The 13,331-nt window shown below is 45.4% G+C and overlaps 1 protein-coding gene across 1 annotated transcript in view; it reads right to left on the bottom strand.

Moving 5' to 3' along the window:
* The window catches only part of LOC116712619 (spectrin beta chain, non-erythrocytic 1-like), a 78,214-nt gene extending 67,953 nt beyond the window's left edge, over positions 1-10,261 (bottom strand). Inside the window, exon 1 of the mRNA XM_032552422.1 lies at positions 10,032-10,261. The gene's annotated coding sequence lies outside the window, so the exon portion shown is untranslated. The remainder of the gene's footprint in view (positions 1-10,031) is intronic.
* Between the last annotated feature and the right edge of the window lie 3,070 nt (positions 10,262-13,331).

The raw sequence follows: 13,331 nt of genomic DNA, 5'->3' as shown, positions 1-13,331 counted from the left end.
CTGTATATTTAATCCATCACCAAATGTAGCCAGGACAGTAACAAACCATATAGTTACAGTTTAACATTATACCAAATGTTTATTTTGTATTTTTGAAACACGTTAAGATGAAGTCAACTAAAAATAATTTAATTATAAAGTTTAAATCAGAAACGATAAACTAATCCAGAGATCCTGAACCTTTTAGTCGTTAAACGTTTGCTCTGGTTTAATGTTGTTTATAATCAGATATGTGTGTGTGTGTGTGTGTGTGTGTGTGTGTGTGGGTGTGTGTGTGTGTGTGTGTTCGCCCAGTAACGTTCACACACACAAACAGCAGGAAAATTATTTCCCATAAATCACCAGGAGTCATTCCCAGTTTAACTTCATCAACACGTTCCATCATCTCATCCGGCTCCGATCCAACGCCCAGCCCGGCACAACGCTGCAATGCATCATGGGTCATCAGATCCAATCACACAGGACAGGATGTGTGTGTGTGTGTGTGTAGTTTCTCAGGAATCTGTTAACTTCCTCTAGGAAACAGAGCCTGGACGTGAAGCTTCTGGCTTCATGGACCAGAGGAGGAGAACAGAGAACCCAATGACCTCTGACCCTCCACCTGTCAGCTGACACCTGCAGGCGTCTCCACATCAACCACAGCAGAGTGAGAGGAACAGCTGCTTCATTCAGGTCACCAACACTGACATGGTTCAGAGAGAACAGCTCCATCAGACCCTACAGGGGTCAAAGGTCATCACAGAATGGATCTATACAGCTGTGTTTGAATAGAGGACAAGACCTGGACAGATGAGACGTCTGTCCATGATGTTTAGCAAAGTGGTGGTGGAGGTATGGTGATCTGGGCCTGGTTCAGATTCAACACCAAAGAACAGATTCATGATTCCCACTCACAGCGATTCAGAATCGATTTAAAACGTTTATAAAATAAAACAAATCCGGCCTTTTGTAACTGTGGGGTATGTTGTTGCCATGGAGACGGTACTGGGACGTACGGAAACGCTGAAAGCACAAAAACATGGAGGAGACTGCAAAAATTAGAGACAGATTCAACCAGACAAATGAAGACTTTCAGGAACACCAACAATGGACGAAGCCAAGCTCCCAGTTAAACCAGCAGCTCCTGAGCCCTCTGCTGTTCACTCTGATGACACACGACTGCGCCCCCAGGTTCGCCACCAACCACATCGTGAAGTTCGCGGACGACACAACGGTGGTGGGCCTCATCAGAGACGACAACGACCTGGACTACAGAGAGGAGGTAGAGCAGCTGGTGGACTGGTGCAGAGACAACAGCCTGATCCTGAACGTTGACAAGACGAAGGAGATGATCGTCGACTTCAGGAAGAACCGGCCCAGCCACGCTCCACTGCTCATCAACAGCTCGGCTGTGGAGGTGGTCAGCAGCACCAAATTCCTGGGGGTGCACATCACAAACGACCTCACCTGGACTGGGAACACCACGTCTCTGGTCAAGAGGGCACAGAAAACTTGTACTTCCTGCGGAGGATGAGAAGAGCACACCTGCCCCCGCCCATCCTCAAGACGTTCTACAGAAGCACCATAGAGAGCATTCTGACCAGCTGCCTCTCTGTGTGGTGTGGAGGCTGCAGCGCCTCCGACTGGAAGAACGTGAGGAGAGTGGTGCGGACAGCAGAGAGGATCATCGGGGCCCCCCTTCCCTCCATTCAGGACATTTCATCCCAGCGCTGCGTGTCCCGAGGCCGAAACATCGTCAGTGACCCCTCACACCCCCACCATGGACTGTTCTCCCTGCTGCCCTCTGGAAAGAGGTTCTGCAGCATCCGGTGCAGGTCCACCAGGTTCCGAAACAGCTTTTTCCCCACTTGCCATCAGACTGCTGAACTCTTAACTGGACTGACTCAAAATCTGGTCTCCACTTCATACCTTGCACATGTACAGAGCTAAATAACTTCCATTTTACTGTCAGTCCTGCACTTTATATTTTATATTTATATTTATATTCATATTTTATACTGTATTTTATTTTATTCTGGATAAACCTCACAACATTGGAACCTCAAACATTGTCCTGAGCCGTATGCAACGAAATTTCGTTCTGTATTCACCCTGTGCATGCAAGATGACAATAAAGTCAGACTAAGTCTAAGTCCAATGGAGCCAGATCCCAGTTAAACCAGCAGCTCCAGTGGAGCCAGATCCCAGTTAAACCAGCAGCTCCAATGGAGCCAGATCCCAGTTAAACCAGCAGCTCCAATGGAGCCAGATCCCAGTTAAACCAACAGCTCCAGTGGAGCCAGATCCCAGTTAAACCAGTAGCTCCCAGTCCCAGCTCTGGTTCCTCCAGCTGACAGAAACCTGAAGCAGATGTCCTCCCCCCAAGGTCGCCCCTACCCCCCGATAGTTCCCTGGATGCCGAGTGTGTCAGCGGGTATTTGTGGGTGAGGGACACACTGCTGTAAAGCTCCTTACCACACACACACACCCACACACACGCCCACACACACACACACACACACACACACACAGTAACATCAGGTTCTTCTGACTGAGCAGATTGTTTCATCTCTTCATGCTGAAGCAGAACAAACGTTCCTGACATCAGATCCTGGAGCAACACACACCCACACACACACACATACAGATGAAGTCATGAGGGTTGTGCTGCGGCTCCGCCCTGCTGGTCTCTACTGATGGGTGGAGTCCAGTGATGTAAGCCTTTGTGTCGTCATAGCAACCGTACAGAAAATGTGACCTCAGCTTCCAGGAACCAAAGATCCAAAGTTCTGCAATCTGACGACGTTCAGAACCCAAAACAACGTCTGCTCTGCTTAACACGACACTTTTACCTGAACTCATCAGCATGAAAAATAAACTACATTTATGAGATAATAATTTTAAAAAATTTAAATGAGAAACAAAACAGAAAAAAACTGAAGAATTGCTTTTGTACTAAACATTTTCAGTTTAACAAAAACCTCATCCTGAAAAAAATGACAAAAAGTGTCGGAGGGCCTCTTTTGTGTCTTTCTTGAATTGCAGTTAATTTGTGGGCCACAAACGGCCCCCGGGCCACACTTTGAACACCCCTGGTTTAAAGTATGATGAATTCAATATTTACCAAATATTTGTGGCTTTAAATTGTTAATAGTCCAGCAGCCTGGTTAAAGGCTAAACTTTTTTTGCTGGTAAGTTTAAATTGGTGGTTAAGGGTTGAATCTTTATGTTTCTGTCAGAGGTTGCTGCTTCACATGTCACCATAAAAACTCCAACAAACCAGAGAAAAAGGTCGATACATTTATCAGCAGACAGTCTTGGTGCAGCTGAATAATTTCCTTTCATGGTCCAGATTCAAATAATGACAGAAAGTGGCTGCAGTTCCACAATTAAATAACATTTTTCATACAGCAAAATAACATAAAAGTTTAAATTAGATAAAAGTGAAAGGTCAGTTCAGTAACTTTCACAATATGAAGAAATTAATTACTAAATCGGTTAATAACTGAATCAGACTCAAAACTGTGACAAATAAACAGACTAAACTCTTGAGGCGAATCAACTAATAACAGCAGAGAGGAGAAAATTTCTACCAGAAATAATAAAACACGCGGACAGGATGAAATAATCACAGCTACTAACATCAAATGAACCCAGAAATCAGAGGGACTGGACCGGGTTCTGGACCGGGTTCTGGACCTAAGCTAAAGCTAACATGACCCAGCAAACATCACGATATCAACCAAACATTAAAACAGCAGCAGAGAGTCAAAAAGAGCAACAGGAGCATCAATATTGGTAATAAAAAGAGAGAAATATTAATTATCCAGAGTAGCATGGTGCTAACCAGAGTAGCATTAGCATCAAGTTAACCAGAGTAGCATTAGCATGGTGCTAACCAGAGTAGCATTAGCATCAAGTTAACCACAGCGTTCATAACTCATTATTAGCGAAGACCAAATGATAGCAGCTGGAGAACAGACATAGTAAACTGAAAAGCGCAGAGCAATATGAAAATTATAACTAATAAACAGAAGCTGTAGCTTACCGGCCATCTGGAAAATTATCTGCTTCGTCATTAAGATGGAGGATTCAGTCTAAGCTCTCCCTCCACTGCTGCCGTCGCCATTATCAACTTTATCACCATAGCAACGCAAAACTTCCCGCCATCTACTGTAGCAGGACTATTTAGTGCATTAGCAACAAGACGCTAGCTTCGCTGACAGGACTGCTCCGGAAGTGAGTCTGCTGGGGGAGTTTTGTTGGCGGTAAGGTTGTGTAAATAATTAAGATTACATTTAGACCAGAGTTGCTCCAGAACTGCCGGCCTGCAACTTTTAGATGCATCTTTACTCCAGCAGATCGGGATCAAATGGCCGGTTCCTCTCCTGCTAACTAGACGTTCATTTGACTCAGATGTGCTGGAGCAGGGAAGCATCTGAAAGTAGCAGGACGGTAGATATGCACCCCTTCTTCTTCTTCTTCTCCTTTTTTATGGCGGTTGGCAAGCAACTTTTAGATGTGCATTACCGCCATCTACTGGAATGGAGTGTGGGATATGCACCCCTGATTTAGGCACACACTATTAAGGGAAATAGGTTAATCATTTTTAAAATCATGTTTATAGATTGTATAAAGTTTTTTCCCCTCTACATCGGGGACCTGCTGCTAGTCTCTAATCGGCTCTGAAAAGCCGCCAAATATAGCGATAAAGTTTCTAAGTTGGTAACAATGCTTGAACACTACACACACCTCTAACCCCCCCCCTCACACACACACACACTTGACCACGCCCCTCAAGGTATCTTGGCTCCGCCCACTTTTATAGAACTTTTAAAATGTGTTTGGGGGCGGGGCTAAGCTTTCACTGGGGTTAGCTCCACTTTAACATCCGATTCGTCCTCAAACATATTAAATAATAAAGATGGATTCTGTCTGTTCTGGATCCAACACCGGAAACAAACCCGTTACTGGTTCAGAACGACAGAAGATTCAGTCTGCTGGTTTATATTCCAGACTGTTTCAGAACCTGGTTCGGCTCGGTTCTGGCTGGTTTACGGTCAGTATTTCTGTCTGGTTCTGCAGCTAACGGGCCGGTCCAGAGTCAGTCAGTCTGCTGGTTTCCTGCCCAGAGGCAGCGACCCGCTTTCATTTCCTGTCCATGTCTGCATGCCGACCCCGCCCTCCCTGCTGCACCCGGGCCTGGACCCACTCAGAACCATCTACTGACCCTGAACCAACCCAGCAGGGTCCAGGTTCTGGTTCCAAACACCACCTGACCTTTGACCAGATCCGTCCAATGTCTCAGAGACACCAGAGGACAAACCGTCTTTGAGAGGCACGTTGGACATCTGGACCTCCAGAACCAGCTGAGTTTAGTAGAACTGAACCGACCAATCAGAACCAGCTGAGCAACACTGAAAGGAGATTCACCTCCGTGTAACCCAGCTATGTAAACACACACACACACACACGCACACCCGCCCACACACACACACACACACACACACACAGATCTGTGCTGAGAAGAAACAGAAACGGTTCAAACATCCCAGGAAGTCCCTGGTGAGGTTCTGCTGGATTCCCACCCAGAACCGGGTCAGAGGATCATCAGCTGGATTCATCCTGAGGAAGAAATGTTCTGATCCGGTCTGGATCCATCTAAAAATACCAACATTATTCCAGAAATCCTGAATGAATCCGTTTGTTGTGTTTATTTATCTGCAGGTCGGTTCTGGGTTTTTCTCTTAGCAGATTATTTATATTTCACTGTTTCTGATGTTTATTTAAGTTTCCAAATTAAACTTTCAATATTTATTCATCTCCTGCTGTGGCTTTGTGTTTTACTGAGTAAAAGGCTGAAATGTTTCTTTAAAGCTTTTAAAACTCAAACCAGTCGATTATATAAGAACATTAAAATGTTCACTTAGAAAACAAACATGTAAAGAATAAACATGATTCCTAAACGCTGTGACTAAACCAGTGAAACCGCTCCAGAGTGGTCTAGTCCAATCACAACAACTAAAGCTACCTAATTCTCTGCTTCAAATAAATAACTGATGCTGATGAGATTAACTGTGAAATGTGTAAAACTGTGATGTTTAATTTCCTTCATAAATGAGCTCAAATCTCTATTTTCTGCTAACGTCGAAAAACTAAATTGTAAATAAAAAATGTAATTAAAATCTCACATGAATAAACTTGTTCACACAATAAATCATTAGAAATCATGGCAGTGATGGATGTAAACATGATATTATATTCATCAGCAGTTAGAATTCATCGTCTATCAGCCAATCAGAGGAGAGTGTTGGAGCAACAAGCCCCACCCACTGGGGGGCATCAGCCATTTTACAGAACAGCTGCAGACTCAACACAACTCATTACTGTGTGATGCTGTTCATAACTTTGTATTTTGTTTTTGTTTTATTCAGACAAACCACAAAGAAGACCACTTCCTGTCGTCTTCTTCTTCGTGGTTTCTGGCAGTAGTAACATCCAGCTGTTGGTCATGTGACTCATGATGCAGAAATCAGTAATTATACTCATTTATGGCTGAAGAGCCACTGCAGCGCAGCAACGTTTTATAGTAAACGGTGTTTTTCTTTCTTAAAATTTACGTCCTTCCATTAAGAAAATTTATTTTTATAATTTCAGTTGGTGAAATTTAAAGTTAATGGAAACACAGCTGAGAAAACCAGTGAAACCAGTGAAACCAGTGAAACCAGTGAAACCAGTGTAGAACGTTTGGCCCACAGTAGAGCTATTCTGTGTATTTTGATCTGCAGCAGGTTTTACATGAAAACATTATTATTATTATTATTATTAATAATGTTTATTATTATTATTATTATTATTATTAATAATAATAATAATAATAGCATAAAGTTCTGGGGAACAATCAGCTTCTGAAGAGAAAATCTTCCAGCTTCAAATATTTCCACTGGAACGTTTTTTATCTTTTCCTTTCCCTTCGCCCCACTTCTCTCCTCCCTCAGGATCATTTCCCCATCTCTCTCTCTCTCTCTCTCTCTCTCTCTCTCTCTCTTTCTCTCCCACGCATTCCTCCCTCCATCCCTCCATCTCTCCTCCCTTTTCCAGCCGCAGAAAGTTTTCACCTCCTCCCTCTGGTCTGTGTTCACGCCTCAAACTCTGCTTTGGTTTGGAGTTCTGACACTGCAGCAGGAAGGAAGGAAAGAAAGAAAAGAGGGAGGGATGGAGGGAGGAATGGAGGGAGGGATGGAGGGAGGGATGGAGGAGTGTTTGGAGGACAGGAAGTGCTCCAGAAACGAGGCGTTGTGTCCTGGTTCGTGAGACAGCAGCTGCTCACCTTGCAGCTCTTCAGGGACACTTCATCAGTTTAAGGTTTCAAGGTTCTGCAGCAGAACCAGCTGGACCAGAACCAAAGTTCTGCTGGTACCAGGGAGGACCGGTCCGGATGTAGAGCGTGGTCCTGGAGGAACCAGGAGCTTATTAAACTATTTCTATAAAATAAACCAGCAGTAAATAAATCTAATATTTTTACTCTAACCTTCCAGACCCCCCTCCCCCCTCCCTCCCCCGGTCACATGACCCAGCTGGACCAATCAGAGACAGCGACACATTCACCATGTTTACCACATGGAAACAGACAGAAAAACCACAGAAGAAGAGAAGTAAACATGATGAAGTCTGGTCTAACCGGACCTCTGAGGTTCTGGACCGGATCCAGACCAGAAGGTTCTACCTTTGCAGGAACCGGACCCAGTCGGGTCCAACATCAGCGTTGGGTCAGAACCAGGCTGTAGGTCTAGAAAAACACCTGAACTACATCCGGGTAAAAAGTTCTGATGGGTCCAACAGAACCAGTGCTGCTGGGTTAATAATAGCCCAGAGTTGGCTTAGCGACAGCTGCAACACAGCGGATGATTGATGGGTCAGGTTTCTGACTGGGCCAGGCCTGCAGAACCATATAGAACAATACAGAACCATTCAGAACCTTTAAAACCATCCAGAACCACTCAGAACCTCTAGAACCAGAACCAGACGAAGGCAGCAGATAAACAGAAAGCTAACAGCTAACAGCAGCAGCCTTTAGTGGAGCTGCAGCGTCTGACCTGGTTCTGATCCGGTTCTGTTGGACCAGGTGTGGTGGGGTTGGGATGTGATGCGTTCACTGACTCAGACTGTGGTGAAAAAGTCGGATCCCATTCGCCTGCTGTGTGAACGTAACCATAGTAACCAAGATGCTGAACTAAAGCAGAGGACATGATAAAGCGGCCATGTTGCATAAAATCAGCATCTTCGGCCTTTACACCAAACCCTTTCATCTCCATGGCAACCATTCAGCTGTGCAAAACGCCTGGGTGGACCTAGCCCCGCCTTAGAGGCGCAGCTCCTCCCTCTCTGTGCTCCTTCAGACTAGCCAGCAGCTATTAGCAACAACTGCTGATCTCATTATAGGAGCTGCTGCTCAGAGCAACGCTGGTGAAAACGTTAAGGGGTTAATAGAGGAGCCATGTTGGGACGACTTCCTGGAGGCGATCTTCAGAAGGAGCAGAAGCTTCTTAAAGAGACAGAGGCCCAATTTCAATTTGTTAGATTATGACGTCAAATTTCTTTTCAGTCGTATTTGATATAAACAGCATTTTTATAACAACTGAAGGAAACATAATTCATTCATTGTACCATTAAATGTCACCACATGCCTTTACTAGCATCATTCATGTTGTCATTTGGGGTGATGATCAGAACCAGAACCAGAACCAGAACCAGGGTGGCCTGTCCAGGTTTCCAGAACAAAAACATTTGAATGATTATTAATCTGCCTGAGGCAGAAAATGTTTCAGAGCTGGAAGACTAACGGATCCGCTAACCAATTAGCTTCATCTGGAAGCCCTGGACTGACCCAACCCGGAATATTCTCTCATCAGAACCGAAACCGAACCGCATGTTACAGCTGATGGGTCTGGTTTCACTGATCTGAGACGCTTTAAGGATTTATACCGAATACCATGAAAATAAAAACTATATGAGGTTTTCCTTCGGTTTTAAACCGTTTCAAAGGTTTCTCAGTGGAGTTTGGATCCAATAAAATGCTTGGAGATGTTGGGGGCGGGGCCTAGCCAACGCAGGGGACCAATCAGAGCACAGCGGGCTTTATGGAGGGAAGAGGGGGGGCCACAGCTGCTTCTTTAATTTTCTCCAGGAAACTGTAAAGGTCCAGCACCAAACCGAGTTTTATTGGACCTGAAGAGCTGCGTTTGGGTTCGGAACCAACAGCAAGCAGCTTCGGCAGAACTCACTGGGACTTTCTGAGATTCCCGTCAACAAGTTCCCGATTGTTCCCGACGGGGATGGAGGGAGGAAGAGGAGGAAGATGAAGGAAAACACTGAAAAAAAGAGGAGATGAAGGGAAAAGGAGGAGGAGGAAGAGGAGGAGGAGGAAGAGCAGCCTGGATCTAGTTACATAATTTCTCCACAGGATCTGAAGAGAGTCTGGGCTGCTGGAAAACAAAAATAAAAACTAGAATAAAACTAGAATAAAAACTAGAAAAAGGATCAAAACCACAAAACTTCCACTTTTCCTACCGCAGAATCCCAGAAAACATTTGACATGATTTCTGCTCCGTCACTGCAGGAGCCGCTCCGTCAGGACGGAGGGGAAAGTCAAAAAGCTGCAGAGGAGCCTGGAAAACCCTGGAAACCCTGGAAAACCCTGGAACCCGGTCAGAGCAGCGGATTCCTGAACATTCTTGATTCTGAGGTCAGAGAGGCGACCACGCCTGCAGCCCCACCATCATCATCATCAGAGCAGCCTTCATCACAGAGAAGGTCAAAACAAACCGCATCAGTCCGGAGAGGACGCGCCAACCCCGCACGCAGAAACCAGAACCAGAACCGGAACCAGAACCAGCGGGGAGCCGCGGCTCCGTATTCCCACAGGTGATCCCATGGATGCTGCAACAACAAGCAGCAGAGCCGCAGCCGCCGGATCCCCGCACACCCCGCAGGGACAGACCCCGCACCGAGGAGCGGCTGCGGCGGAGCGCGGAGAGCGGGCGGACCCTCACCTGGAGGCCGACTGAAGCGCTCTGGAGTCCGGCTGGGAGTGAAGGACGGGCGGCCTGGAGGACTGCTGGCAGCTCGGAGAGAAAACACGGCAGCAGCAGCACTGAGCTCAAATCCACCAATCCTCCTCCTCCTCCTCCTCCTCCTCCTCCTCTTCCTCCCCCCGCCCACAGCGCGGATCAGACTGCAGCGGAAGGTGCGCTCGGTTTATACACCGCCCTGCACCGGAGAGTCTGGATCAGGTTACAGATTAAAGGTTGATTAATTAGAATAAATCAACTCAGAAAGTGAAATTCTTTAATCCTATTGGTTCATTCCACAAATACCAACATTTAAATTATGTTTATTTTAATGATTTAATGTTTATTTTAATGATTCAGAACTAAAAATAAATTAAAAATGAAGTTATGATATCAGATCAATAAAAATAGGAGCCTTTTTATTCTTTTATTGTATTTGTTTTCTTTTTAATGTAATTTTTACTTTGAGTCTGTAATAAAAAGCATCTATCTAGATTTTAGAGTATGAATGTCCGTGGTGCTGACCGCTGGCCGGGCCTCTGGCCGGTCCACTGGCCGGACCGCTGGCCGCTGGCCGGTCCGCTGGCCGGGCCTCTGGCCGGTCCGCTGGCCGGACCGCTGGCCGCTGGCCGGTCCGCTGGCCGCTGGCCGGTCCGCTGGCCGGACCGCTGGCCTCTGGCCACTGGCCGGACTGCTGGCCGCTGGCCGGACCGCTGGCCGGTCCGCTGGCCGCCAGTCAAACGGTCCTATCAGCCAGAAACAGCATCAATGCTTAGTAAAAAGTTGAGTGGAAGGAAAAACTGTTAGAAACATGAAGACGTCTTTGGAGTCAGAACTTCCAGAACCACACAGACTACAGCTGACCCGTTCCCATTAAGCTGATCCTGAACCAGAACCGGAGTCAGAACCGTCTGAGGTTGAGGAGAACCAGAACCAGAACAGAACCTGAGCAGAACCGGAGTGGATCCTCGGCAGAACCGGAGCAGAACCTCAGGCCGGTCTCTTCCGTGCCACGCTGCACAGATGCAGTAACTAAAGCAAAAGGAGCCCAGACCCAGTTCGGAGCAGAACCTGGACCGGTCCAGTAGAAACACACTAATGGATTCAAATATAATATATATATGTAATATTTTACAGACTGGATGTTTTTTTGTTTTTTTTTAAATCTCTGGCTCTAACGTGTAGCTGGTTGCCATGGTAACCGCCCCTCTAGTGGTCCCAGTATCCTCCATGGTTTTCCTCCTCCCACATCGTCTGTATAAAAATAAACGCAGCAGGAAGCTGATGGGATGGAGACGCTCCTTGGTTTAAAATAACCTGTTACCATGGAAACGTGGAGGAAAGCAGCCTGAAACAAACGTTTTAAACATGATGCAGTTTTAATAAACTTCTGTTTAAATCAGATATAAAGATTTGATTTTAGCTTCGGACTAAAAGCTGCAGCTGATCAGAGGATCAGAGTCTGACTCAGTTTTTACCTCCATGAAGGAGCGAAAGTTTCTGCAGATCCGCTCTGACGTCTGGAAACATGACGCTGCTGTCTCCGCCCCTCTGGGCTGCGGGGTGGATGAATGAAGCGCTCCTGGGGGCGGGGCCTCCGCCGCAGGGAGGAGGAGGAGGAGGAGGAGGAGAGGCTGCAGAGGGTGGAGATGCCAAACTGAACCGAGTTGGTGCCGACTCAGCGGTTGGGTCAGAGCTCTCATCAGAACCGGAATCGGTTCTGGTTCCGGTTCTGGTCTTTTTTGGCTAAAATATTAAATATGAATATTTCCTCTCAGTTTATTGTTCAGGATCATTTTAGATGACCCGGTCCGGGTTCTGTCTGACCCGGACCGGGACCTCTTAATGTTCAGCAGATTTAGCTCATGTTCGGTTCTGTTCGGTTCTGTTCGGTCTTCAGGTCTAAAGGTTATTCTCATGTTCATGACTCTTTGTTTCTCTGTGGAAATAAAAGAATAAATCTTTAATAAATTCAAGAAAAATAAACTAAACACTAAAAATAATGAATATAATTTATAATTTAGAGAATAAATGACCAAAACTGAACTTTTGGAGGTTTTTGGATTAAAGTTTGTTTTTTATCTCTGAAATGACTTTAATATAAAATATTGTTTATTATTGTTGATTATTGTTTATGTCCAGATCCGGTCCAGTGTCTCATCTTGGCTTTAAAGTCTTGTTATGAGAAAAACTGACCCGTTCCCATTAAATAGAACCAGGACCAGAACCAGCCTGTGTGTGGGCCAGAGAGACGAGTCTTTTCTTCTTCTGTTTCTCTAACAAACTGACTGAGCAGCGTTTCCACGGCGACCACTATGGGATGCCAAACACGGTTGCTGAGAGAGGAAGAGGAGGAGGAGGAAGATTCTCCAGAGGGATGAAGAGCCGACTGCACCTTCAGCAGCGTGTGGGGGAGGGGGATCTGGACCAACAGGTTCTGGTCTGAACATTTAGACCAGAACCTGTCATAGAACCTCCCAACCAGCAGGGGGCGCCGTCACAAGCTGCCTGTTCGGGTCACAGCTGAGTGGAAAAGCTGGAAATCTTTCCAGTCGGCTCAGATTTATGATTTTATCTAAACGTCTTGAAAACATAAATCAGTAAATAATTGAAGGATCCAACATGGCCGCCCTGCAGTTCAGAAAGTCTTTCCTGGGGCGGCAGCCCAGGGCGCCATGTTTGGAGGGGACAGAAATCTTTTCTTTTTTTTTAATGCTTTATTTAAAACTCATATACTGAATTTTATGGATATAAACAAATTTTACAACACATTTAAAATATAGATACAGTTACAGTTGATTTCTTTGGAACAACATGGAGTTCTTTGCTACCCATCATGCATCAGGACTACCTGTGATTTAAATGAGTAAATGGATGTTTCTGTCTGGGTCAGGGCACCAAACTGGCTGCAGCCCGGGGCCCAGATCCTGGTGCAAACGGCCCTGCAGAACGTTCTCATCTGGAGAACGTTCTGCAGATGAGAACGTTCATCTGCAGAACGTTCTCATCGTTCTGCAGATGAACGATGAACTTTGTATTGCCATTATACACTAATGGCAATACAAAGTAAAAAAAGAAAAAAGTATCGACTTAATTATAAAACTAATCAATTAAATGGATAAAATGATGCAACAGATTCAACTTAAATACAATAATTGTGACTCAACATGTTCGTCTAGGAGTAGCTTTACAAACGCTGCTGCTGGAAAATAAAAACAAATCAAAACTTGATTTGTTTTTATTTTTTATGTGAAAATATTTGATTAGACTCAGTTTCAGCTG

Source organism: Xiphophorus hellerii, chromosome 22 (assembly GCF_003331165.1).
Source record: "Xiphophorus hellerii strain 12219 chromosome 22, Xiphophorus_hellerii-4.1, whole genome shotgun sequence".
Lineage (NCBI taxonomy): Eukaryota > Metazoa > Chordata > Actinopteri > Cyprinodontiformes > Poeciliidae > Xiphophorus > Xiphophorus hellerii.
The sequence above is the reverse complement of the archived record's forward strand: the minus strand, read 5'-3'. Positions and strand labels throughout refer to the sequence as shown.